This window comes from Hemiscyllium ocellatum, chromosome 6, assembly GCF_020745735.1.
Source record: "Hemiscyllium ocellatum isolate sHemOce1 chromosome 6, sHemOce1.pat.X.cur, whole genome shotgun sequence".
NCBI classification, from domain to species: domain Eukaryota; kingdom Metazoa; phylum Chordata; class Chondrichthyes; order Orectolobiformes; family Hemiscylliidae; genus Hemiscyllium; species Hemiscyllium ocellatum.
The window spans coordinates 86,728,906-86,755,224 of record NC_083406.1 but is presented as its reverse complement, the minus strand read 5'-3'; the positions used below and the strand labels follow the sequence as shown (position 1 = coordinate 86,755,224).

At 42.0% G+C, this 26,319-nt stretch overlaps 1 protein-coding gene across 1 annotated transcript in view; it reads right to left on the bottom strand.

Annotated features, from left to right (window-relative positions):
• The window catches only part of rpl21 (ribosomal protein L21), a 374,380-nt gene that overhangs the window by 248,097 nt on the left and 99,964 nt on the right, over positions 1-26,319 (bottom strand). The window lies entirely within an intron of this gene.

Here is a 26,319-nt window from a genome sequence, read left to right as displayed (position 1 = left end):
CATCCAGATGCCTTTAAAATGTTGCAATTGTAGCAGACTCTACCCTTCCTCTGGCAGCTCATTCCGTACATACACCATCCTCTCCGTGAATAAATTGCCCCTTAGGCCTCTTTTATATCTTTCCCCTCTCAACCTAAACTTATGCCCTAGTTCTGGATTCCCCCATTCTGGGAACAGACTTTATTTATCCTATCCATGGCCCTCATGATTTTATAAACCTCTATAAGGTCACCTTAGCCTCTGACACTCCAGGGAAAACAGTCCCAACCTATTCAGTCTCTCCCTACAGCTCAAATCCTGGCAACATCCTTGTAAATCTTTTCTGAACCCTTTCAAGTTTCGCAATATCTTTCCGATAGGAAGGAGACCAGAATTGCATGCAATACTCCAAAAGTGGCCTAATCAATGTCCTGTACAGCTGCAACATGACCTCCTAACTGATTTAGTCAGTATGCTGACCAATAAAGAAAAGCATTCCAAACACCTCCTTCACTGTGCTATCTATTTTCAAGGAGTGTTCAGATGCATTTTTGTTTTAGGCCTCATTCACTCTGCATCAGTGGGAAGAGGTTTTGGCTTTTCAAAGAGACTAAACATATGGAGCATAAGTTGAGTACTTATACTCAAAATGATTCAAAACCAAAGTGGATTAAGACTCCCTTTTCTAGTTAACCTTACTCTCCTCCTGAAATTCAGTTCTAATCTGACTCTGAAGATCAGATGAGCTTAAACTCCAGATTCTTGGTGTAGTTTTAGTGCACTGTTTACACAGATTAAGTTTTGAAGAGTCTTAAATTTATGAGCCTGGGTAGTGAAGTTAAGTTCTGACCTTCTGCATGTTCTAATACTGGGTTATGAATTGCTAATTAAAATATTGTAACATAACACCTCTCCATCTGATTACCATCTTAGCAGGAATTTGATTTCTTGCAAAATGCTGAAAGGGAAAAGGGTTGGTTCTGGAAAATGTAACATTTCCATAATTTGGACACTCAATGCCAGCAACAAATACTCTTCATCACAAGCCTGACAGAAGTTCCTTCTATTCTTCTAACAAAGCAATATAATCGTTTCCCCAAACTCAGATGACTACAGTGACATTTGCACACCCCAAAAGAGTCTCCGGGCTCCTTGCTTGCTCTCTTCACTGCCAGTCACTTTGTACCTATCTGGATGCTCTCAGCATCTCTGCCTTGTGTTTTGTGTTTTGCCTGTACTGTCGTGTACTCATGACTTGCCATACTATTTGGCACAGACATAAAACCAGGCTATTTGTCTCAGCTGCCAACAATGACCAGAAGACATGCTGCTGTATGGCACCATGCTGTACCAATCTCACATGTCCCAGAAGCTTACACGGCAAACATGCTGCAAACATGCTGCATGTGTTTCATGCAAATAGACATGTCTCAAAGTCTTCGGGAAGAGTCTTCAGTTCAAGTCAAGGGAGACAGCCTTTAGACCGGGGGTCCTAGTGTAATATGTTTAGGTCAGCCTCCACTATCAGTCCAAGGGCATGGGCATGATCAGTTGGCTTCCTGGGGCTGAGTCGGGTGGTCTTTAGATTCTAGAGAGTGGGCCATGGTCAGTTCTGCAAGCCCAGTCCAAGAAGCTGCACAAAGATCAGTCAGAAAACTAGTCATTCATCAATCAGCTGAACAGCAGAGCAGAAGTTCATTAGAGGTACTTACTGTAACAGGGAAGTTCAAGAACTGAATGCTGGATATTTGATGCAACATACTGCACTGCAGAGGTGGCAAGAACTGAGAAAGGGGAGAATGCAACATAAAAGTGGAGAGAGATGATAATGCATTGGAGAGTGTGGGTTACAGACGGAGGGAGGGAAGGGTGTTTTATCAACAGTTACAATCAACGGGCAATGCAGCATGATGCTTGGCATGACTGGGTACTGGGGGAAGAGCAGTACTATGTAAGACAGGTTTTTGAGATGGGATGAAGCTAAGAACAGGTAACCTGCATAGCTTGGTTCTTAAAGAACAATACATTTATGAATGTGCACTCGCAATGAAATGTCAGCTGCACCTCCTATCAGCCTTGGAATGTGTTCCTTTTCAGTATCCCCCCATTACGTTTTGACATGCCCTTTTAACTGAGTTCAGAAGGTGGAGAAAACAATTTGCTGTAAGTGCATTAAGTATTTGTATGAAAGTGCTGTTCACTTTATCATTTACACCAGCAGCTTCAAGAAATTGGGATGAAATTCTGTGCGGATTCTCTCGACTGATTATGGCAAACTCTACAGCCAGTTTAAGAGCAGAGTTTTATTTTCTAAACATGTGATAATTATATAGGTTACAGGTGAGGAAGGCCATCATCATCTTAATTCATTGATCCAGAGAAATTTGAATGTTTCCTATTACAGCTCTAAATGTTTCTTTAATGATTACAGGGTTCTTGCCCCACAATAATAATTAATAGTTAGTCTGAGCGGTTGCTGTACATAGATCATATGTGGCAGTGGAATTGATATCAAGCTAGCAATAGACTGATCACCTGTTTTGTTGCTATTTCAAAACTGTCTTACAATTGGGATGAATAAGGAATTTATTTAGGTCAGGATTTTGCAATTATTTTTGACACTTGTTACTAAAATAGATCTAATTACTTTATTTAATTTGAGTCAAAACTTAAATGTAACTGAAAAGTTATAACATTGAAAAACTAGGACACTTTAAAACTACTAACAGATAACAGATAACTGATTTGCAGAGTTGATTTTAATTTCTGCTTCAGCAAAAACATACAAATGTTTCTCATCACGCTCTATGTTTTTAGTCTATTCTTTTGTGGGATATGAGGAACCCTGCAATGCCAGCATTTGTTACCATCTCTAATGGACCTGAGAAGCTGATGTTGAGTCACGTGCCAGGCTATGTGGTACAGGACGTTCCAGGATTTTGATCCAGCGACAATAAAGAAATGGTCGCGTAGGGTGGAATCTTAAAGTAACCTGAACAGCATTGGCTATAGTGGGATTTGTGGCACAATCATGTTAGACGACCAACAAGGCCTATCTCAACATTGGGAGCAATTTGCTGCATTTTTACAACATTTGCTGAGTGGTGATGTGTGTTTCTTGCTCAGCAACAGCAAGTTGCCAATTTAGGGTGATTAAACACCACAACACATTTCACTAATATTCACCTCCCTATTACCAAAAACTGAAAAAAAACTAAACATTGAGAACTCTTGGTAGTCAGTGCAGATGTCTGGTGACTTCAACTCACCACATGCTGTGAACAGTCTCCATGTTGTTAAGGACCGAACAGTGTCTCAAACTACACCCTATGGACACCAGCTGCACACACTCCTCATCCAAGGATATTGGCATCTGACATTTTCTAACCTTTCATGATCCTCATGGCACCTCTCCAATCCGCTTACAGGATCCTTATTAAAGAACAGACCTGTATAACAGGTTGCACTGGCACCCAGTTTTGAAGGGCTGCAGTTGGCATACAGGGACAGGCACCAGCTTACTGATTAGACACAACTGAAACTCAAGACTGCTCACTCAATCTCCTGGTGCTCACTGACTTAGTGATGATCTGCATGCTCTTAGCATACATGCTTTGCTTTGTTTTACCATGTCTCTCGGCGCTTGTGTTTTAGCCAAAGCTGAACCTCACAGTATTGCCATATTGATGCACTCTTTAGGACAGACACACAGACTAGCTGCTTGTCATAGGGTTTTGTCCCGGGGGTAATGGGACATCTTGCTGTATGTCATACCAAGGGTTAATCTAACACCTACAGCGTATAGAGCTGCCTGTAAGGCAAACGCACTGCATGTGTTTTTCAACCAAATGCTCATGTCGAAATCTGGGTGGGGCTAGACCCCAGTCCAGTCAATATGTCTGTCAGGAGATTCTGGTACTGTCAGTCATGGATACAGTCCACGAAGAATGGTTAGTCAACTTCTTAGGGCATTCACAGCCATGGGAGCAATCCAACTACAATCCGGACAGCAGTCAATGGTCAGTCCTGTAGAGCCACATCAATAGTCAAGGAAATTGTGTATCAGTCAGAGAGCTGCAGTGGTGTGGTCAGTCATGTCCAGGGGCTGCTCATCGAATTTGTTTAAAACTCTGAGGGAAATACAGTCCTTGGGTTCCTTGCATTATTCATTGAGAGTATCCAAGGTGGGGGCCTGTAAAGGGCAGTGGGCGGATCTCCACAAAACTGGGTGTGGAGGTGGGCAGAACAGCATCAGAGGGCATGGTAGTATAAGGAAGGGAGTGTTATTGGCAGGGACCACTGCCATGGGATCCAAAGGGGAATACAGAGGAGCAGGATGGGCACTATTAACATGCAATGTAAGGAATCAGGGGTCTGAAAGGCCAGAGGAAATTCAATGTGTTGCACTTCACATGGGGGAGATGGATGGAAATGGGCTGTCAGGATAGAGTGAGATAAAAGGGGACATGGAGACTCGGGTGTGGGGGATCTAGCAGGGTGCCCGACCACCAGGAAGAACTAACAGTGTCCATCACAAGCTGCCTTTCCTGCCATTATCTGCTAATATCTAGGTGTGAAGTACAAATGGAAAATAACTGGGACAACACCCAGAGTGGGCACTTTGATGGGTGAAAGTGTAGTATCCCCAGTTACTAGGATTCTGAAGGGACAAGACATGAAATTCATATTTGCACATATCAAATACATTTCATTTTCAAATATTTCTCTGCACATTTGCAATTTTTGCAGCGTGAACATGCCTAACCTTCAAATGCAGATCAAAGACGAATTACACCAATGCCACTGGTGCTCACAAATTGAACATTGTCAACACAAGAATTAGCTACAATGACATAAAAAGGGCTGATTGTTGGCCAAAAGCATTCCAGCGCTGGGGAAACTTCCCAGGGTGCTGTGGGATGAGGTGAATACCACTTCCTCATGTATTATGTAAGTAAGGCAATGGACTCTGAGCACAATGATAGGTTTCATGGTTGAGGTGGTTCTGGGATGGGAAGAGGTACAGAGCAAAGCAGGTATTGCTTGTGTAAATGTGAAGTATTGCTCCCGCAGCTACTGCAGAACCTTTACCAGGTTGGTGCCTATACTCTGACCAGGGCTGTAGTGGAGCAGGCAATGGGGCTGCCTTTGCTGCTTGGATCAGTCTGGGAGATGGGTCCTCCAGTAGAAAGGAGTGGATAATGGCTGACAGTGCCTCATGGATGCAGTCTTGAGTTGATCTTTTCTGTAGCAAACCCATTTAGCAAGACAGTAGCATAAACATGGCGGAGGATACTATCAGTGTGAAGATGGGACATTGTCTATATAATGCCTGTGCAGTGATCATACAATACATCATGGACAGATGCATCAGCAACAGGCAGGTTAGTGAGGGCAAGGGAAAGGATGTTTTCTCTCTTATGTTTTCTTCACCACATACTGCAAGCCTAGTCTGGCAGATATGTCCCACTTCATTCAACCAGTTTGGTCTGTAGTGGTGTTACCAAACCACCCTTGGTGATGGGCATTAAAAACTACACCCATAATACATGCTGTTCCCTTGCCACCCTCACTGATTCATCATGGAGGAGAATGGATTCTACCAAAAAGCTGGCATTCAAATTCAATGGGTAACAGGAAAGGCAAATTGAATGTTGGTCTTTATTTTAAAAGGAATGGATTAGGGACTTTTTTTAAACTATACATGACACTAGTCAGACCACAGCTAGAATACTATGAACAGGTTTGGGCCTCTTATCTAAGGAAAGATATACTGGTATTGGAGACAGTCCAGAGAAGGTTCACTTCATTGATACCAGGAATGGAGATACTGTCTTATAAAGAAAGGTTGAGTAGATTGGGATTGTGCTCATTGGAATTTATAAGAATGAATGGTAACGTTATTGAAAAGACAAGAGTCTTAGAGAAATTAACAGGGCAAATGCAGAAAAGTTTCTCCCCTTGTGGGAAAGTCTAGGGCCAAAGGGCATAATCTTAGAGTAAGGGGTTACATATTTAAGACAGAGATGAGGATAAACTTCTCTCAGAGAGGTATAAAATTGTGGATTTTTTTAAAGTATAGAATACTGTTGAGGCTGGGTTATTAGACACATTAAAGGCTGAGATAGACAGAAAGGCATGATCTCATTGAATGATACAGCAGTCTCAATGGGCGGAGTGCCCTAATTCTGCTGCTATGCCTTGTGGTCTTATTCATCAGCTGAAGGAAGACAATAGGTGGTAGGTGGAAAAGCAAGTTGTAAGAGGGATACAAACAGTTTACAGAGAGATATTGATAGGTTAAGGGCCAAATGTTGGCAAATGGAATATAATGTATAATATATAATGAGGCTTCTTACATTGGAAGGGAGAACAAAGTATTATTTAGATGGGGAAAATTGTAGATAGGGACTTGTGGATGAAACGCAGGAAACTAACAAATAGTTGTAGTCAGTAATGCCTTTATTTCAAAAGGGTTGGAGTATAAGAATAGGGAAGACTTACTGCAACTATACAAGGTACTAGTGAGACCACCTCCGGAGAACTGTAATACATTTTGGTCCCCTTATCTAAGAAAAAATAATTTCATTGGAGGCAGTTCAAGAAGGTTCACTCAGATCGTCCCTGACATTGAGGAATTGTCTTATGAGCAAAGCTTAAATAGCTTGGGACTCATTGGATTTTAGAAGATTGGGAGGTGACCTCATCAAAATACAGGATTCTCAAGGGGCATTAACAGAGAAAATGCTGAGAGGATGCTTCCTCTCAAGAGAGGATCGAGGACTAGAGGGCATAGTCTCAGAGTAAAGGGGCACCAATTTAAGATGAGGAGGAATTTCTTCTCTCAGAGGGTTGAGAGTCTTTGGAATACCTTGCCACAGGGAGCTGTTGGGGTAGAGTCCTTGTGTTTGTGTAAGGCTGAATTAGATAGATTCTTGAATAATTTATGGGAATAAAGGTTTGTGGGGAAAGGGCAAGAAAGGGCACAATAGGATTGTCAGATCAGCCACAATCCTATTGAATGGGAGAGGAGACTCGATGGGCCAAACTACCTACTCCTGCTCCTATTTCTTATGGATTTATAATCAGCAGGAGGCTTCAATGTCCACATTTGACTTGGTGGGCATGGGATCTCACAAGATACAGTGAATATTCAGGACTCTGACAGCAGCTCCCTCCTGACTGTGTACCGCTGTAACATCCCGTCTGGTGAGTCTATTCTGCCAGAGGGAAAGAACAGAGCTTGGGATGCGGTAATGGTGGCGTCTGGGACATTTCCTGTAAAATGTGATTGATGTTTACATTGCCATCAGGAAGCTGTTTAAACCTTCAAATGCCAGTCTATGAGTCACATTAATCCATGAATGGAAGATGGCTGCAATTTGAACTTTTCTGGCCAAAGAGTCATACAGCGTGGAAATAGACCCTAAACTAAACTAGGGAAACTTAAGAAGTCCCAGTTGCCTGCATCTGGCCCATATCTCTCCAAATCTTTTCTATTCATGCACTTATCCAAATGTCTTTTGAATATTGTAAATGTACCTGCATCCACCACTTCCTCTGGAAGTTCATTCCACACATGAACCACTCTCTGTGTGAAAAAGTTGCCCCCATGACCTTTTTTTAAAACTTTCTTCTCTCACCTTAAAAATAACGCCGCCCCCCCCCAGTTTTGAACTCCCCCACCTTGGGGCAAAGACCTTTACTATTCACTTCTCTCTGCTTCTCATGATTTTATCAACCCTTTAAAGTAACCCACCAGCCTCCTATGCTCTACTGAAAACGTCTCAGCCTCTCCAGCCTATCTTTAACTCAAACCCTCCATTCTCAGCAATATCATGGTAAATCTTTTCTGAACCCTCTCCATATTAATAATATCCTTCCTAAAGATGAAAACAAGACCTGAACACAATACTCCAGAAGGGGCCTCACCAACATCCTGTACAACCATAACAAGACATCCTAACTGTTATACTCAAAGGTCTGAGCAATGAAGGTAAGCATGCTAAACACCTTCTTAACCACCCTATCTACCTTAATTTCAAAGAATTATGTGCCTTACCTTGAGGTCTCTATGTCTGCTACACTAACCAGGGCCTTGCCATTAATTGTATATTTCCCTCATATCTAGCCATGCTGACTCTCCTTAATCAGTCCTTGTCTCTCCAAATGCATATAAATCCTTTCTTTCAGAATCACCTCCAACAAATTATGCACAATGATGTTGGGCTCACAGGTTTCTGGTCCCTGGCTTCTCCTTACAGCCTTTCTTAAATAAAGGCAAAACATTAGCCACCCTCCAGCCCTACAGCATCTTACCCATGATTATAGATGAAACAAATATCCCGGCTAGGGGCCCTGCAATTTCTTTCCCAAATTCCCAAAACTCCTGAGATACACTTGATCAGGTCCTGGAGATTTATCCACCTTTATGTTTTCTATGATCTCCATCACCAGAGATATATTTCCCTCCCCACCCCTTTGCATTTTCCGCAAAGACTGTTCTCTCCGTGACTACCTGGTCAGGTCCATGCCCCCCAACAACCCACCGTCCCTTCCTGACACCCTCCCCTGCCATCGCAGGAATTGCAAAACCTGCTCCCACACCTCCCCCGTCACCACCATCCAAGGCCCTAAAGGAGCCTTCCACATCCATCAAAGTTTCACCTGCACATCCTCCAATGTCATTTATTGTATCCGTTGCTCCCGGTCTCCTCTACATTGGGGAGACTAGACGCCTCCTCACTCCTTCACTCCCTTCAAGCTTTTCGTTTCCCCAGCCTCCAATGCTTTATCTTCACCATGGACATCCAGTCCCTGTACACATTAATCCGCCACAACAAAGATTTCCAAGCCCTCCGTTTCTTCCCCCTCACACTGTCCCAAACAGTACCCTTCCACCGATACACTCATGTGCCTGGCTGAACTGCTCCTCACCCTTAACAACATCTCCTGCCAATCCTGGCTGAACTGGTCCTCACCCTTAACAACTTCTTCCAATCCTTCTACTTCCTCCAAACCAAAAGGGTAGCCATGGGCACCCACATGGGACCCAGCTATGCCTGCCTGTTTGTTGGAGAAGTGGAACAGTCCATCTTCCACAGTTACACTGACACCCCCCCCCCATGTGTGTTCCTCCGTTACATCGGTGACTGTATCAGCACTACCTCATGGTCCCACAAGAAGGTTGAACAGTCCATCAACTTCACCAACACCTTTCACCCCGACCTCAAGTTCACATGATCCATCTCGGCAACCTCCCTCCCCTTCCTGTCTCCATCACCATCTCTGGCAACCAACTAACCACAGACATATACTACAAGCCGACTGATTTCCACAGCTACCTAGACTACACCTCCTCCCACCCTACCTCCTGTAAAAATGCTATCCCTTATTCCTGTTACATCTGTTCCCAAGATGATCAATTCCATGATCGCAACTTCCCTTGCCACGTGGTTGACGATGCCCTCCAGCTCATCTCCTCTACTTCACGCACCACCGCCCTTGAACACCACCCTTCCCAATGCAACAAGGACAGAACCCCCCTCGTCCTCACCTTCCACCTCACCAACCTCCACATACAACACATCATCCACCGGCACTTCTGGCACCTCCAAACGGACCCCACCACCAGAGATATATTTCCCTCCCCATCACTATCAGTGGTCCGAAAAGACCATTCCTTCTGTGACTCCCTCATCAGGTCCATACCCCCCCACCAGACCACACCCCACTCCTGGCATCTTTCCTGTCCACACCATTCCCATCACCTCTGTCCAAGGCCCCAAAGGATCTTTCCACATCTGTCAGAAATTCACCTGCACTTCTACCAATGTCATCTACTGCATCCGGTGGTCTCCTCTACGTCAGGGAGACAGGATGCCTCCTTGCGGATCATTTCAGAGAACATTGCTGGGACACCCGCACCCACCAACCCCACCGCCCTTTGGCTGAACACTTCAATTCCCCTCCCACACTGTCAAGGACATGCAGGTCCTCGGCCTCCTCCACCGCTGAACCATTACCACCCAAAGCCTGGAGGAGGAATGCCTCATATTCTCCCTTGGGACCCTGCAACCACACAGGATAAATGTGGATTTCAACAGCGTCCTCATTTCCCCTCCCACCACATTATCCTAGTCTCAAGCCTCCAACTTGGCACCGCCCTCCAGACCTGTACAACACTGCCCCTCTGACCAATCACCTTCTCCCTCACTTCATCTATCTATTGCTTTCCCAGCTACCTCCCCCCAACCCCCACCCCCCCCTCCCATTTATCTCTCAGCCCTGACCCACAAGCCTCATTCCTGATGAAGGGCTTATGCCCAAAACGTCGAATCTCCTGCTCCTCAGATGCTGCCTGACCAGCTGTGCTTTTCTAGCACCACACTCTGGTTTCTAATAATGGTCAATACATGCAGGCATCCATTCCAACAACTATCTTTCAAAGCAGATGGGCAATGTGTATTTCTTGAATGAGGTCATGTATTGTTCAGGAAGAATGTTGCAGCATTTCCTACTGAAGGTGGAGACTCTTGATGCAGGACCGATTGATGCTGACCCCTACAGTCAACAGGAAGGACAATGAGGAGCCAAAGTAACAGCTTGATCAACTGACTGCCTATATCAGCTATAGATTGATCACTTGTAGTGCAACTGTGAGGAAAGGGAACTTACTGCCACAGTATTTAAAACCATTGATTTTGTCTGAATGTTAAAATGTCAAAATTAGAATAAATTGAATTTAGAAACTATCTAGATCCATAGTCAAAACTAAAAATCTTTATATCCTCATTTTGGCTCACCTGAGCACTCCCGCTCCTCCCCAACTGTGGTTCAGAGTCCTCAGCTGTGTCTGAACCATTTTCCACTCCTCTACCTTCATTCCTTCCCCTTGCCCAAAGAATGATAATAGGGTAGCCTGATCCTAATTTTTCACCTCATCAGTCTCTACATTCAAAGCATCAATGTCCGCCATTTCTGCCACCTCCAGCAGGATGCCGCCACCAAACACCTCTTCCCCCCCACCTCCAATGTCAACAATCTGCAATGACCACTCCCACAGCAATCCACTCCTCCATAACTCCCAACACTTCCTCATTCCCTGTCCCCATGGCACTTTCCCATGCAATCACAGAAGGTGTGAAATTTATCCTTTCACTTTCTGTCTCCTCAGAGTCCAAAGCCCCAAACACTTCTTCCAGATGAAGCAGCGTTTCACATTACTTCATTCAGTCATGTCTATTGCATTCACTGCTTACAATGCGGTTTCTGTAACACTGGCGAGACCAAACGCAGACTGGGTGACTGCTTTGGGGGATACCTCTGGTCTGTCCAAAGGAATGACCCTGACTTGTCCTGGGCCTCCTACGGTATTCCAGCGAAGCTCAACACAAGCTCAAGGAACACCACCTCATTTTCCACTTAGGTACTTTTACAGCGTTCATTCCAAAGCTGTGCAGGCTTGGTGGATTGGCCATGCTAAGCTTCCTATAGTGTCCAGGGAAGTGTCGGTTGGTGAGTTAACATGGGAAATGCAGGGTTACGAGGATAAGGTAGGGGGGTGGATCTGGGTGAGATGATCTTCAGAGGTCAGTGTAGATTCGATTGGCTGAATGGCCTGCTTCCTTACTGTAGGGATCCTATGCTTCTAAGACTCAAAATGGAGTTCAACAGCTTCAGAGCATGACCTGTGTTCTCCATCCTGAATACAACCCATAACTTGTTTGTGTCTTTTGCTTTGCTCTCAACAGAGAAGACTGATTTTCTCCTCTTCACATCTATCATTTCCATTTATTTTACATCGCAATCACTCCATTTTCACTCCCATTGTATGTTGTTCTGGGCATCCTTACACTTTATTCCACTTGCTCTTCCTTCCCCTCTACCAACTGTGTAAAAACCATCATTTTCCAGCCCCTTTCAGTTCTGAAGAAGTCCTATTGAGCTCGAAACATTGATTCTGTTTCTCTCTCCACAGATACTGCTAGATCTGCTGAGTTTCTCCTGCATTTTCTGTTTTTATTTCAGGTTTCCAGAATTCGCAGTACTTTGTTTTTACTAGAACCATGCCCACTTCTGCAATTCTCACAAAAAAACAACTTGTGAGAGAAGTCATTAGTGAGGATTCACAATGGACCAAAAGCATCCACTTTCCATCAGAGAAAGGTAATTGTTTAGGTTTGATTTGAGGGGCACCACTGCATTAATTTGGGGGCAAGGTGAGGAGGCAGGTTTCCATGACCTACCACATTACTGTAAAAGACCTGGGATAGATTTGCCTTGAGATTGTCCGTGATGTGAGGTCGATTGTTCATGAATCAGACATGTGTGAATATTTACATCACCACATAAGAATCTTGGACTCAACACCAATTTTAGCTGCAATAATTTTTATTGGATTTGAAGGAATCTGGAAACATTCAAATGTCTGAGCAATTGTCATACAGAAATAAATAACATTAGCATCCCTTTTTCCTCAGGGTATGAAGCCATATTCTTTGCTGGTCCTTGTGTTTTTGTCACTCTCTATATATTGGGAAAGTAAGCCTGAGATTTTGAGGTTTTTAGTTGCTCACTCCCATTCTTATAACTTCGGTGAGCCACTTGGTTGTGTACGTTATTTATGAGTTATTGTGGAAAGGACCATCACAAATGCAACACTCATGCAAACACCAAACCATCAAAAGGTCTGTCATTGATCACCAGACCATAAGACATAGGAGTTGAAGTAGGCCATTCAATTCATCAAGTCTGTTCTCCTATTCAATGAGATCATGGCTAATCTGATAATTATCAACTCCATTTTCCTGGTTTTTCTTGACCACCCTTGATACCCTTACTGATTAAAAATCTATCCCAGCTTCGATCATACTTAATGACACAACCCACACTGTACTCTGTCAGAAAGAACCGCACAGATTCACTACCCTCTGAGAGAAAACCTTCCTCCCCATCTCTACTGTAAATGGGTATTCTGAGGTTCCTTTGGCTTCTAGACTCTCCCAGAGAGAAAACAGCCTCTCCTTATCCACTATGCCAGGTCCCCTGAGGTCTCATGTATGTTTCAGTAAGGTTGCCTCTCATTCTTCTGAACTTCAATGAGTATAAACTCAATCTACTCAACTCTCCTCAGAGGATATTCCCACCATACCCGGGATTAATCCAGTGAACTTTCTCTGCACTGCCTCCAATGTAACTAATCACCTTGAACCTATTATCCCAAATCAAGACTATCTTGTTTCACAATATGGGAAGGGCCTTCTATCTGCAAGCACAAATTATTGCACTCAGTACTTGCTGACACAATTAAACAGCACAAACAGCTAAATTGGCAACAGTGAGAAGAGACTGAGGAGTGCGAGTGCTTTGAGTAAGCACTATCACGTGATTCATGAGTGCTCTCCACCAGTTACTCAGAAATCTCACTGGGTATTGAGTTAGAGATGACTAGGTTGTCACATGATGAGGCACTCATGACCGGTAGCAGAAGGAGGTGCTGGAGTCGAGCCTGTTGGTAAGAGTAGGATACTCTAAGCACTGCTCAGCTGTACTAGATGCTAACCACTGGGGCTATCTATGAAAAGAGACCTTCTGTAGAAACAACAGAAAACATGTGAGATTTTTTTCCAGAAGCAAGGGGAGGAGATAGCCTAGTGTATTATTAATCCAGAGATCCAGGTAATGTTGTGGGGACCTGAGTTTGAATCCCACAATGGTGGATGGTAGAATTTGAATTCAATAGTAATCTGGAAATAAGAGTCTCATGATGACCATGAAACCATTGTCAATAGTCAGGAAAAACCCATCTGGTTTACTCATGTCTTTTAGCGAAGGATATCAGCCATCGTTACCTAATCTGGCCTACATGTGACTTCAAACCCACAGCAATGTGGATGACTCAACAAAAATAGAAATTGCTGAAAAAGCTCAGAAGATCTGGCAGCATTTGTGGAGGGAAATCAAAGTTAATGTTTTAGGTCCAGCAACCCCCTCTTCAGAACAGATGATAGCTAGGAAAATGATGGTGCAGAAGGTAGAGTGGGGGAAGGGGGATAAGGAGTAAAGAATAGGTGGGGATAGAGCCCAAAAACAGAGAAGAGCAATTGTACAGACAAAGGTGTGAATAACAGTAGGACTAGGAGAGCAAATAGCTATTAATGGGGAACTGTTAGTAGCTAACAATGGGTGATGTGTAATAGCAGACAATATGATAATAAGGCCTGTTTTGTGGGGGTTGGGATAAGGACATGGGAGAGCTCAAGTCCTGAAGTTATTGAACTTGATATTGAGTCCAGAAGGCTGCAGGGTTCCCAAGTGGAAAATGAGGGTCTGTTGACTCTTAACCGCCCACTGGGCAATTAGTGATGGGCAATAAATGCTGGCTCAGCCAGTGATGTCCACGTCTCATAATGAATAAAAGAAAATGCAACTGGGGAGTGAACAGTTCAAGGGTGTGAAACCTCAGTTATGGGGGAAGATTGGAAAAGGTGGGACTGTTTTCCTTAGAGATGAGAAGGCTAACATGAGTCAGATAGATGGGTTCAAAATCATGAGGAGCTGGACAGGAAGAAATTGTTCCCCTTGTGAAATAATTGAGCAAATGTGAGGTAAGAGACATTTTTGTGACACAGTGGGTAATTAAGATTTGGAATGCATTGTCTGGTGTTTTGGTTAAGGAAATTTCAATAGAGGCATTCAAAAGGGCATTGGGTGATGAGTTAAATAAAAACAATGTACAGGGTTATGGGAGAAAGGCAGGAGTTTTGCATGAAGCCAAAATGCTAAGAGAGCTGGTTAGAGATTGGAGGGATGCACTTCTATTAAATGTGTAACGAAAGCTCAAATATTGCTGCTGATCTCCACCTCCATTGAAAGACTGGTCACTTAAAAAGAATCAGGATTGCAGGCCATTGAGTACAGACCAATAGCGTGTACATTTTCTCTCTCACCTTACACAAGTTTCTAATGAGGAGGATGGAATGATCAGGTTGGACAAGTTCCTTTGCAGCAGAGCAAGCAGATTCCAATCATTCTGATTTCTTCTATAAATGCAGAGAATACTGGAGAAACTCAGCAGGTCTGGCTGCATCTGTAGAGAGAATAATAGAGCTAGCATTTCAAGTAGATTCATTTTCCTGTCAGGTGTGAAACCTGCTGTGAAATATTAATGTCCTGAATAGCAATCAGTCAGGCAAATAGATCATCTGGAATTGTGCATTTACACATTTTTGACAGCTATTGGAATAGTGAGACTCAAATATCAGTGTGTACAGCACTCTCTAAATGACACTAGTGAAGGTGATGGTTTCTTGCAATGAAGTTTTCAGGCTCATCATTAGAATATTAATTCCAAATTTTTTTACATTCAATGTCAACTATCTGATAAGGCTCAAACCCAGAACCCCATTACCTGGGTCTTGGGATTAATAGTTCAACATCAAAACAGTATATCATTGCCTCCCAAACCCTTGTGTTGATGCTAGTCCTTTAAAAAGGTTATGTTGTCCTTGGTTCTCTCTTTCAGCTGGTAGTAAAGACACAGGTTCTGAAATGTCTGGGTTGATCTACTTGAGGAAGCTTTTAAGTTTTAAAAAAAACACTGATAGGGAAGTAGCCAGTTCTCCCAGCTCAGCTTTTCTCTGGTTTAGCTTGGTTTGGGTTGGGTTTTAGCACTCTAGCTGTTCAGAGCAAGCAGTTAGTCAGTTTTGAGGCTGCTGGTCAAAGAAACAGCAACATGGAAGAAGGTGTTCTGTGCCGAATCCCTCTGCTATCTCTCTCTCTGTGACATCTCTCCTGTAAGAACCTGTATTTGATTTTACCATGGAGCAAGTGCCAGGTACCTGCTCTGGTTCTCATACTGGGTCTTCCTCATATCAGCGTTGAAAATGTGTTGCTGGAAAAGCGCAGCAGGCCAGGCAGCATCCAAGGAACAGGAGATTCGACGTTTCGGGCATAAGCCCTTACCGAAACGTCGAATCTCCTGTTCCTTGGATGCTGCCTGACCTGCTGCGCTTTCCCAGCAACACATTTTCAGCTCTGATCTCCAGCATCTGCAGACCTCACTTTCTCTTCCTCATATCAAACTTGTTTGGTGAGTTTGATCAGATAGGAAGTTAAATGTTGATTAGGCAGGTTAGACTGTCAACAAGGCAGTGAACAAGAATAAACCCCCTTAATTAGTAAATCACCAATGTCTAATGAGAAACTTACCTCATCACTTGTTAAAAGCTTAAAAGATGGATTAAGATGCTCCTAATGTCAACTTTGATGTTGCAGGACCTTCTCATCCAATTCTGCCACAAATCGTGTCATAGCCCTCAAACTCCGATAGATTTCCAGCTCCCAAGTCTGATTATATCACCTAGCACATTTTTTTTTTGCTGAAAGCTGACAGGTAAAAATGGATTAAGATACAGAAATTAAATCTGGACCCATCCTGGTCTTTAACATCCCATGCTACATCAAGCATTGCATCGATCTGAAAGCTTAAAAGCTTTTTTCAGCGAGAAATGCACTTTCTGTAGCTTTGCGAAGGACTTAACTTCACTTGCAGTTTATTCTTATGTCTAATATATATATATCATTTGTTACACAAATTATAGTTTTGTCTGCTACATTGTTTCTCCATTGGCAGTGTGCTAGCATGTAGTGCCTAGAGAGTGCCTAGAAAGAGGCTAATCTCCCTTCGTAATGAATTATTGGTAGGAGTTGAAAATATAGAATGGTGTGCCTTCTCAACCTCACCACTGTATTTTGATCAGATATCGAATTCTGCTTTCCAACTTCATCAGGGAGACTATAATAGGCTTTTAGTGAGAGTTGTCTCTAGGATACTCAAGATAACATAAAGGTCTTAAGTAAATAAACTATGCTGTTGTTATTCTCTGTACAGTTAAACCATTAATACTATGAAATTTATGATTTTAATTTTTTCAAAAGAGGGTGACTGTGAGACAGGTGACAGTGAATTGCAGCCCATTTTGTTCTACTCAATTTAATTTTGAATTCACTTCAGTGGAAATAAAGATCAGATGATGCATAAAATGGGCTTGTATAACATTAAGATCTTCATAAGAAACACTGAACCCCAAATTGTTATTGGACTCGACTAATGAAATGGTAAAAGATTCCAGATTCCTCAGGACATGATTTTTCAGAAATGATTGTCAATTTGTAGATGCCATCTAAGAAAAGGAATGCCTTAGATTAGATTACTTACAGTGTGGAAACAGGCCCTTCGGCCCAACAAGTCCACACCGACGCGAAATCCACCCATTCCCCTACATTTACCCCCCTTTACCTAACACTACGGGCAATTTAGCATGGCCAATTCACCTAACCTGCACACCTTTGGACTGTGGGAGGAAACCGGAGCACCCGGAGGAAACCCACGCAGACACGGGGAGAACGTGCAAACTCCACACAGTCGCCTGAGTCAGGAATTGAACCCGGGTCTCTGGCGCTGTGAGGCAGCAGTGCTAACCACTGTGTCACCGTGCCACCCACCATAACTGATTGGTTCTTTCGTTTATTTTTGTACAGATGAGATAGATGTTGACTGAAGATTTTCTTCTAATCTCATTCAAACATACTTCATATTTTATCATTTGAACTGGATGTGCCCTCGGTGAGACTCTGTATGGGGTGTGGGTGAATGGGGAGGGTGTTCAGCAAGGAGGGGTTAAGGGGCAGAGAGAAGTGAGAGGCTTTCTCCTTAACAAATTGAAATGGTTAACTGAAAATATTCTTTAATATTCCATGATTCTCAATATCGTTAACGTGTGACAATATCACTTAATAAAATTATGAAACAATTTGTTATTTCATCACACAATGCTTTTTAAAAAGGAAGTATTAGATATTCAAATTCTCATTCTCTCTCAAACATTTCTTCAATTATTAACATTGCAACACTCGCTGACTTTCTTGTTAGCTGGTTCTTACTCAGTAAAATGTACTTCTTCATCTTCTGTCCTCATGATGACTAACCCCATTTACATGGACATGTAACACTTCTATGATAAACCTCTATTTGTGCTCTACGCTGTTTATTCCAAGGCAAAGTCTGAACAGCACTTTATTGAACCATCCTTGTATCAAAACACATGTTTAAACTTATACCACAAATTTTGTAGCTGTCCATGTTTTTAAAATCCACCAACGATCTTATTGAGATGGATTAACACCCTGCCACTCATGCACAAATGTGATCCCTTATGAAATAATTGATCTGAACTGCAACCCTTGGTTCATTTTGGATAATTCACAACATGCACCCATGATTTGGTTCTAGCCTGAGCTGGCCAGGACTCTAAAACATGTTGGAGATGACAGTAACTGAAAGAGGAAAACACATTTTAGTCATTTAAAGGGTAGAGTTGAAATTCCTTTATTGAACTGTTAAACTCGCTTTGTTTTTCAATTGCTTACTATGCAGTTAAGATGCTTCCTATTTTCATTTAGGATTTGTCCTGGTTCCAATGTTGTTCTTGTATAATATTATTTAGAGTGCAGCAGATCATAAATATTTGCGACTCCCACACTGATAAAAGTAGCTGCCAGTTAAATAGTGGTGTTTAACAAAACTTACCAATTTTTATTTTGTTATTTTTGTGTACAGCATTTGGAAATCAACAGTATAACTACCCTATTGTGCTTTGAATTAGGAAGTCCACAAGGAATGGGCGATTTGAAACATCCAACATCTACCAGAAGGAGCGATGGGCTTTTGCCTCAAAAAAAAGCAAATCCTTTTGTGCCATGGTTGGCAGATATCCCACAGTCCAGGTATAAGAGTTGGAAGTAGCCATCAGTTGTTTTTGCATTAATGATTATTTTTGTGGACTTGTACATTCATGTGCACAAATTAAAATAATGCATTGTAAAATACATTATTCAATAATTCAAATTAATGGATTATTTAATTGAACAGCATTTGGGTATGAAAATTATACAGTGCAAATGCAAATAAACAAACCTTAATACATCCAGATTAAATTAATTTGCCCACTGTTTCAGTGAAGTTTTCACTTGTTCAAGATTAATGTCACCATTAAAATGGTAGACAAAGAGATTTCAGTGAGTGTGCTAATTATTTTTACAGTTATATGGAGCATAATTCTCCACAGTCACAGGAAAGAAGGCTGGACCTAGACCAATAGCGGAAGTTACGCTCCCACAGTTTGGAGCTCCCTATGATGCTGTGACAGCAATGGCTGAGTCCATCCCAATAACTCAGGGCTATGACAGCATGAATTCCTCTGTTGAGTGAGTGGACAATCTCATGGCAAGTCATATGCAGCAGTGCTCAGAGTACATACTTAGACTGCACACTGACATTCACAGGATGCATGATACATTATGCAACTCTGACCAGCCTTTTGTGCTGACATTTGTGGAGTGGATACTATTTGAGCCCCAGCTGGTGCTCTCCTCCAGCCAGCTGGAGGGTAGCCGTGGGCTAAGGAAGACACTGAAGGGGTTGCAAGGATGGGTCTCTGACAAGGTGTCATCTTCATCATCATTGGCTTCCTTGTTCCTTCTGACAGACACTGCCCTTGCACAGATGGACTTGGACCTCAGCTGTAGGTGGAGATATGTAAACACATTGCTCCCACTCTTCTGAGGTCACTGGCCAGCACTTCCTGACCACTCTCCCTGCAGCCTGTGCTGACCCAATGGCATCTATGCTCAATTGGATGACCCTCACTCTGCACATATTCCTTTGCATGGAGTCCACATAAAGCCTAAGGCCGGCCATGATTGGCTTCCTGCTGTGTGTCTGCCTCCATGATCCTGATCTGCCCAGACACAGCATGCATACCATATGCCCCCAGCAAATCCAGACATGACCATCAACAAGCTGTCAAAGAGGTGAATGCATCATGCACCTTCTCAAACTGCTCTTCCTGCACTTTCCCCTTCAGGTGCCAGGAACAGCATCAGAAAACCAGCATGGCATCCTGTATCATACTTTTAATCCTCGTCTACTTCCATTTTCCACTCAGCAAGAGCTAAAGGTTCAGTCCTGGGACTTCTTTGGCTCCATTTCTATGGCAATGGACAAAAAAAATTATAATAATAAACTAATAATCAGATTGGTACCTTTTACAGTTTGAAAATGTTGTACACTTGTATATCAGAAAACACATTGCTCTTGATTGCACAAAAGAAAGTGTGATGCATCCAAGCACAGACGTTGATTGAAAAATAATAAGTAATTGTTATTACAATTGAATCTGCTTGAAAAGAGGTTTGTCTTCAATGGCAAATCTGAAAAAAAAACACCTTTGTTGTAGGAAATGGCATATAGCCTACATTTTAACAGTATACAACCTGCAAAAAGTCACAACTGTTATGTGTTATTACTTTCTTCATCATCATTTAGCTGCATATGGAAAATGAAAACCTCTAAGAAAATTCAAGTCATGTTATTTGAAAGCTGTTCGAAGAAAAGCTTCAGTACTCGGGAGATTAATCATTTTATTGTTGTGGTATATTAATCAAGTTAAAATAACTGTGTTTAAAAAGGTTAATAGCAATAAAGTTGACATTAAATGGCATTATATAAACTCAATGATTGATACTTATCAGTTGAAATAAAGGTTGTGCAATTAAATCACTATAAATATATCACTTCATTATGGAAACCTATGCTAGGATTAGGACTATACTGAAATTAATTTTTCATTAACTGCATAAAATCTTTCAATGACAGTTAATTTCATTATTCAGTTAGCATTTAATTCTGATCACTTCCAACACAGTCTCTTCATAATTTATATTTTTTTGTTTGCTCAATATTTCTTTTTGTCTCAATTGCTAACATGCTCATTTGGAATCGAGGGCCCAGATGTTCCGGAGAACTCTCCTGGAAAATGATGACAATTTGAAAAAGTATGCTCCTATCTTTTAGAGTCATACAGATATACAGCATGGAAACAGACCCCTCAGTCCAACCCGTCCATGCCAACCCAATCCAGTCCCACCTGCCAGCACCTGGCCCATATCTCTCTAAACCCTTCCTATTCATATACCCATCCAAATGCCTCTTAAATGTTGCAATTGCACCAGCCTCCACTACTTCCTCTGGTAGCTCATTCCATACCCGTACCACCCTCTGTGGGAAAAAGTTGCCCCTTAGGTCTCCTTTATATCTTTCCCCTCTCACCTTAAACCTAGTCATGATTTGGTGTTGTGTGATTTTTAACCTTAAACCTATGTCCTCTAGTTCTGGACTCTCCCACCCCAGGAAAAAGACTTTGCCTATTTATCCTATCCATGCCCCTCATAATTTTGTAAACCTCTATAAGGTCACCCCTCAGCCTCTGATGCTCCAGGGAAAACAGTCCCAGCCTGTTCAGCCTCTCCCTATAGCTCAAATCCTCTAACCCTGGCAACATCCTTGCAAATCTTTTCTGAACCCTTTCAAGTTTCACAACATCTTTCCGATAAGAAGGAGACCAGAATTGCACACAAGATTCCAACAGTGGCCTAACCAATGTCCTGTACAGCTGCAACATGACCTCCCAACTCCTGTACTCAATATTCTGAACAATAAAAGAAAGCATACCAAACGCCTTCTTCACTATCCTATCTACCTGCGACTCCACTTTCAAGGAGCTATGAACCTGCACTCCTAGGTCTCTTTGTCCAGCAATACTCCCTAGGACCATTAAGTGTATAAGTCCTGCTAAGATTTGCTTTCCCAAAATGCAGCACCTCGCAATGTTTCCAGCCAGGATTCTGAGCTTGGCCTGTACCACTTAGGCCCATCGCAGGAAATCTGAGAGAAATCCATTCAGGGCAGGAGTATTGTTACAGTTGTCATACCTCAGGAGTTATTTTACTTTGTTTTTGATTGTGGACTAACTTTCACAAAGGTCTGTTTGACAACAAAGGACTAAGGTGGGAATTGTTGTACTTTTAAACAGCAAATCACTGAAATTATTGTAAATTGTGTTCACACTGTCATTTTGCAAGCAGCAGGGAGGTGGGTGTGAATGACACAGGGCTGTTATGAATGTGTACAGAAAGCAAGGTTTGGCTGGCAGCAAGTAACTGATTCATTTGTGTAATATGAACGGTCATGAAATGCCAAAGGTCACCAGTCTGACAACTCTCTGATTGGTTCATAGCTTGCTGAACAGCCTGTGGGTGCAAACAATACAGTGAAAAGTTATCTGACACTATGGTTTGTTTGTGGGATAGAGTCAAACTCTGGTGTTTGTTTGTCTCTTCATATGCTACTGTACAGAACTGAACTGCTGAAGTGAGTATGTATGTATGTACATAAATATATTTTTATGAATTAAGTATATTTTTGAAATCAAAAAATGTCACCTAATTTTAATACGGTATGAAAGCAAATCAAATGTAGTAACAGATCGCTCTTGCAAGATCTACCGGACCTCTTTGACAAGATTGAAATGTAATTGAGTTTGCAATGTTCAAAGAATACCAAATTTCCCCTGTCAGCCCGTTATGTTTGTGTTTGTAACCACTAGAAGACAAGCAATTTAAGATTAAAAGCATAAAGCAGTTGAGCACTCAAGGTCAGGCAGCTACTGAATTCTGAAAGTAAGATTTCAGCTTGCCCATTTTCTGTTTTAATTTCAGATTTCCAGCTTCTACAGAATTTTGCTTTATTTTCAATAGAAACTGATGTTTGCTGTTTGGCATCAGATTACAATGGTTGCAATGTGAATGGAGCCCGTGAGGCTGTCTCATGATTTTGCCCGATGTCTACTCAATAAGTAATTTTTGGAGGAAAATCTGAAAATGCAGTATTAATTTGAAAAAGTGAAACCTTATTTATTTCAACACTGCTTACAATACTTCATTAGCATTTGATGTCATTAATTTAATCTCATCTGGATCACATGTTTAAAATTTGATCCAAAACATGACACACTGCTACAACTCACAAGCTGAGATTTCATATTATGAACCCAAGATCAAATACCTTAATTTGGGCTGTTCCCCAGTGTATGTGCAGTCAGCTAGGCAAAGTAGTTTTTCTTTCTCCCCTGGCAAATGAATAATAGTCTTTTTTCTCTGTTATTCTGTGAAGAGCTTCTGTACACTCATGCAGCCAAAGGATATTATATGAAAAGAAATAGTCAGCACAATGCCATCTGATTAAATAGAGAGAACAGTTTTCTTTCTTATCACAGTTTTAATTCATTTTCTCAGCTGCATCTGTGACATACAATGTGTGAAAGTAAAGGAGTGTGATATGTGAGTATAAGGAAAATGTAGGGTACATCCATCACATGCCTGATGTGTGAGCAGAAAGTAATAAGTGTTTAATTAACACCACTAAAAAGGGCTGGAGCTGAACAGGGATTGATTTCTTGAGAGTGGTTTTGCCCACTTTGGTCCAGATATTCCTATGGCTAATGAGTCGTTGCAGCAGTATTGTCTGGACTTGTGTATTGGGATCACATAAAATTCCTGATGCAGTTGACTTTGTGGGAATTTCCCAGGGAAATTTAATTTTCTGATGGCCAATTCCCCGAATCTGGGACCCTCCATTAAAGTTACAGAATTCAAGGCTCCAACACCCTTAAGCTTAATAGTTACCCATAAGATGTTAGGGAATTAAAAATGCATTCCAACTCCTGGGTAGTCATTAGACTGAGTCTCTGATTCACCATTCACTCTCCAAACTATGCATCCAACCCCTGACACTCTCTGATGTTACCAAGAAACAAATCAAAACTATATTGACATATATGTAAGGCAGTAGGTCAGTCTGATAACTGAATGGACCCCCATTTAACTTCGGCAGAAAGACCTCAGAAGGTAATCTTTCCTCACTGTGCTTTAGTGCATTCCTCAGCACATAGGCCTGGACCTTGGAGTGTGCCAGTCTGCAACATTTGGTCAGGGTTAATTCCTTGTCCTAGAAGACCAACTAGTTTCAGACAGATCAAAGAGCTTTTTGCACCAAGTTAATGGTCCTCCAGGCTCAATCGATGTTAGTCTCAATATGCGTCCTGGGCAACAGACCGTAAAGCACAGAATCCTGCATCAAGGAGCAGCTCAGGATGAATGTTGACAAAAATCACTGCATCTTTCGCCAGACTTTCTTTGCAAGGCTTCATTCCAGCAGAAGATGTATGATAGTTTCTAACGCCCACAGCCGCTTCGAGGGCAGGGTGCAGTGGTGCCGAGAGTCTGGGTGTACATGAAGGATCTCACAGATAGTGCCTTTTTTTTAATCATCAGCCAAGAGATGTTTTGGTGCTTGTTTCAAATTTCTGGCAATGCGGTATTCTGCCAAATGGCTTTGCCAGCTGGCTCAGGGAACCATATGATAGGATCCAACCTCTCCTGTTCCCGCAGTGTCTTCAAGAAACTATGTGCTAACCACTTCCTGATAGTCTCATGGTCAAAGGTGTGTCTGTTTGCAAATTTCTCCATGAAAGACAGGTAAAATGAAGTGGTCCAACTACTTGAAGTGTTCTATGGCAATGAAGCCAGTCCTATCCTTCCCAACACCAGGGATGGGTAGAACCCCAGTACATTTGGACACTTGGTGTTTGCATTCCAAGGATCTACACACAGCTTGATAGAGCCACGCACAAACATGGCTATCAGAATGAGGGCAGTGTTCAGTTCTTCCCCTCCTTATCCAGAGCTTTGTACATGGTGTCCGTGTAGACACAGTCCATCTTAGACATTCAGATGAATTGGAAGATGGTACAAGTGACTGCAATGGCGCAGATTCGGGGAATGGGCCAAATTTGCGCCACATACAAGAACAGAGAAAGTGTCTCACACCTGATGATCAGGTTTTACTTGCAATGAAGAGGGAGTGGTGTACTTAAATGAGGTAAGAGGAGACTATTCTAATGGCAAGTATCACTCCACTGTAGTCCAGAGTTGTATCACATCCTGACTCTGGTTACACACTGCCCCTGAAGTGCAAGCCTCCCTAACACTTAATCGTTGATGGTCAATTGCACTAAAAATCTCAGTTATCTTTACCAACAAATTTAATGAGCATTTTTCACAGTGATTTTACTACCCAATTCTAAAACATACTTGTGATAATAGTGAAATATAACCTCAGTTCTTCATTTTAATTAAATTTCGTGCATGAGGTAAGTAACAAGGCAGAACCTGTTAGAGCAGGGCATCTTGCGTATATCTGATAGAGTTTGTCTCTCACCTTTCAGCCTGAAACCCGTTTTGCCCAGTAAGTTGTTGCAACTGAGATTTTTTTTTACTGAGCATCTCAGACCTTGCTGAATAATGGAATTAATTGTCTGTCTCCTTAAATAGTCAGATTTCAGAATGAGAAAGAAACTGATGAATGATGGAAAAGAGGGTGAGCTAGAGACAGAAAGAAAAATAGAAGAAAAAATGGATTGAATGAGAGAGAAAAAATTAGTCAGAAAAGAAAAATAAGGATTGCAATTCTGAAAAGCAGACAATAATTGCAATAATCTGATTTCACTGTTTCATGTCTTTTCTTACTGGACCAGAAAGGTTGACTAGGGATTAACTGGTTATAAAACAATAACCCATCTAGTCCAGAATACTTGGGATCAACATTTCTTGATTTTGAATTTTTTTTTTGATTACAGAATAGAATGATAATTCCATCAGAATGCCTAACCCCAAGTGCATGGACCAGAAAAAATATTAATATAAAAACTTCATTGGAACATTAAACAGTGAGAAAACATTATAACTCGAAATTGTTTGGCTTCTGTGCTTTAAAGAACTGCTTTATGTTAAATCAAATATATTGTATGTTACATGTTACATACATGAAAACTTTTTGATGTCATCAATTATTGACACACAAACCACAGGCATCACACAAGCATTTTGTTTTTTTCCTTATTCATGGGATGCTGGCTTCACTGACTGAGCCAGTAATTATTGCTCTTTGTTCATTGGCCTTGGGAAGATAGTGGTGAGCTGCCGTCATGAACCACTACAATGCATTTGGTGTAGTTACAGTGGCAATGCCAGTAATCCTGGAGTTCCAGGATTTTGACCTGTGACACTTAGAGAAAGGCAATATCTTTTCAAATCAGGATGGTGAGTGGCTTGGAGAGGAATTTGCCATGTTTCTACTGTCCATGTCCTTCCAGATGGAAGTGTTCATAAGTTTGGAAAGTGCTGGCTAAGGAACCTTGGGGAATTTCTGCAGTGTATCTTGTAGATGGTATATACTGCTGCGATTGAACATTGGTGGTGGACAGTGTCGATGTTTGTGGATGTGGTGCCAATCTAGTAGACTGCTTTGGTGTCAAGTTTCTTGTGTGTTTTTGGAGCTACACTCATCCAGGCAAATGCAAAGTATTCCATTCCACCTCT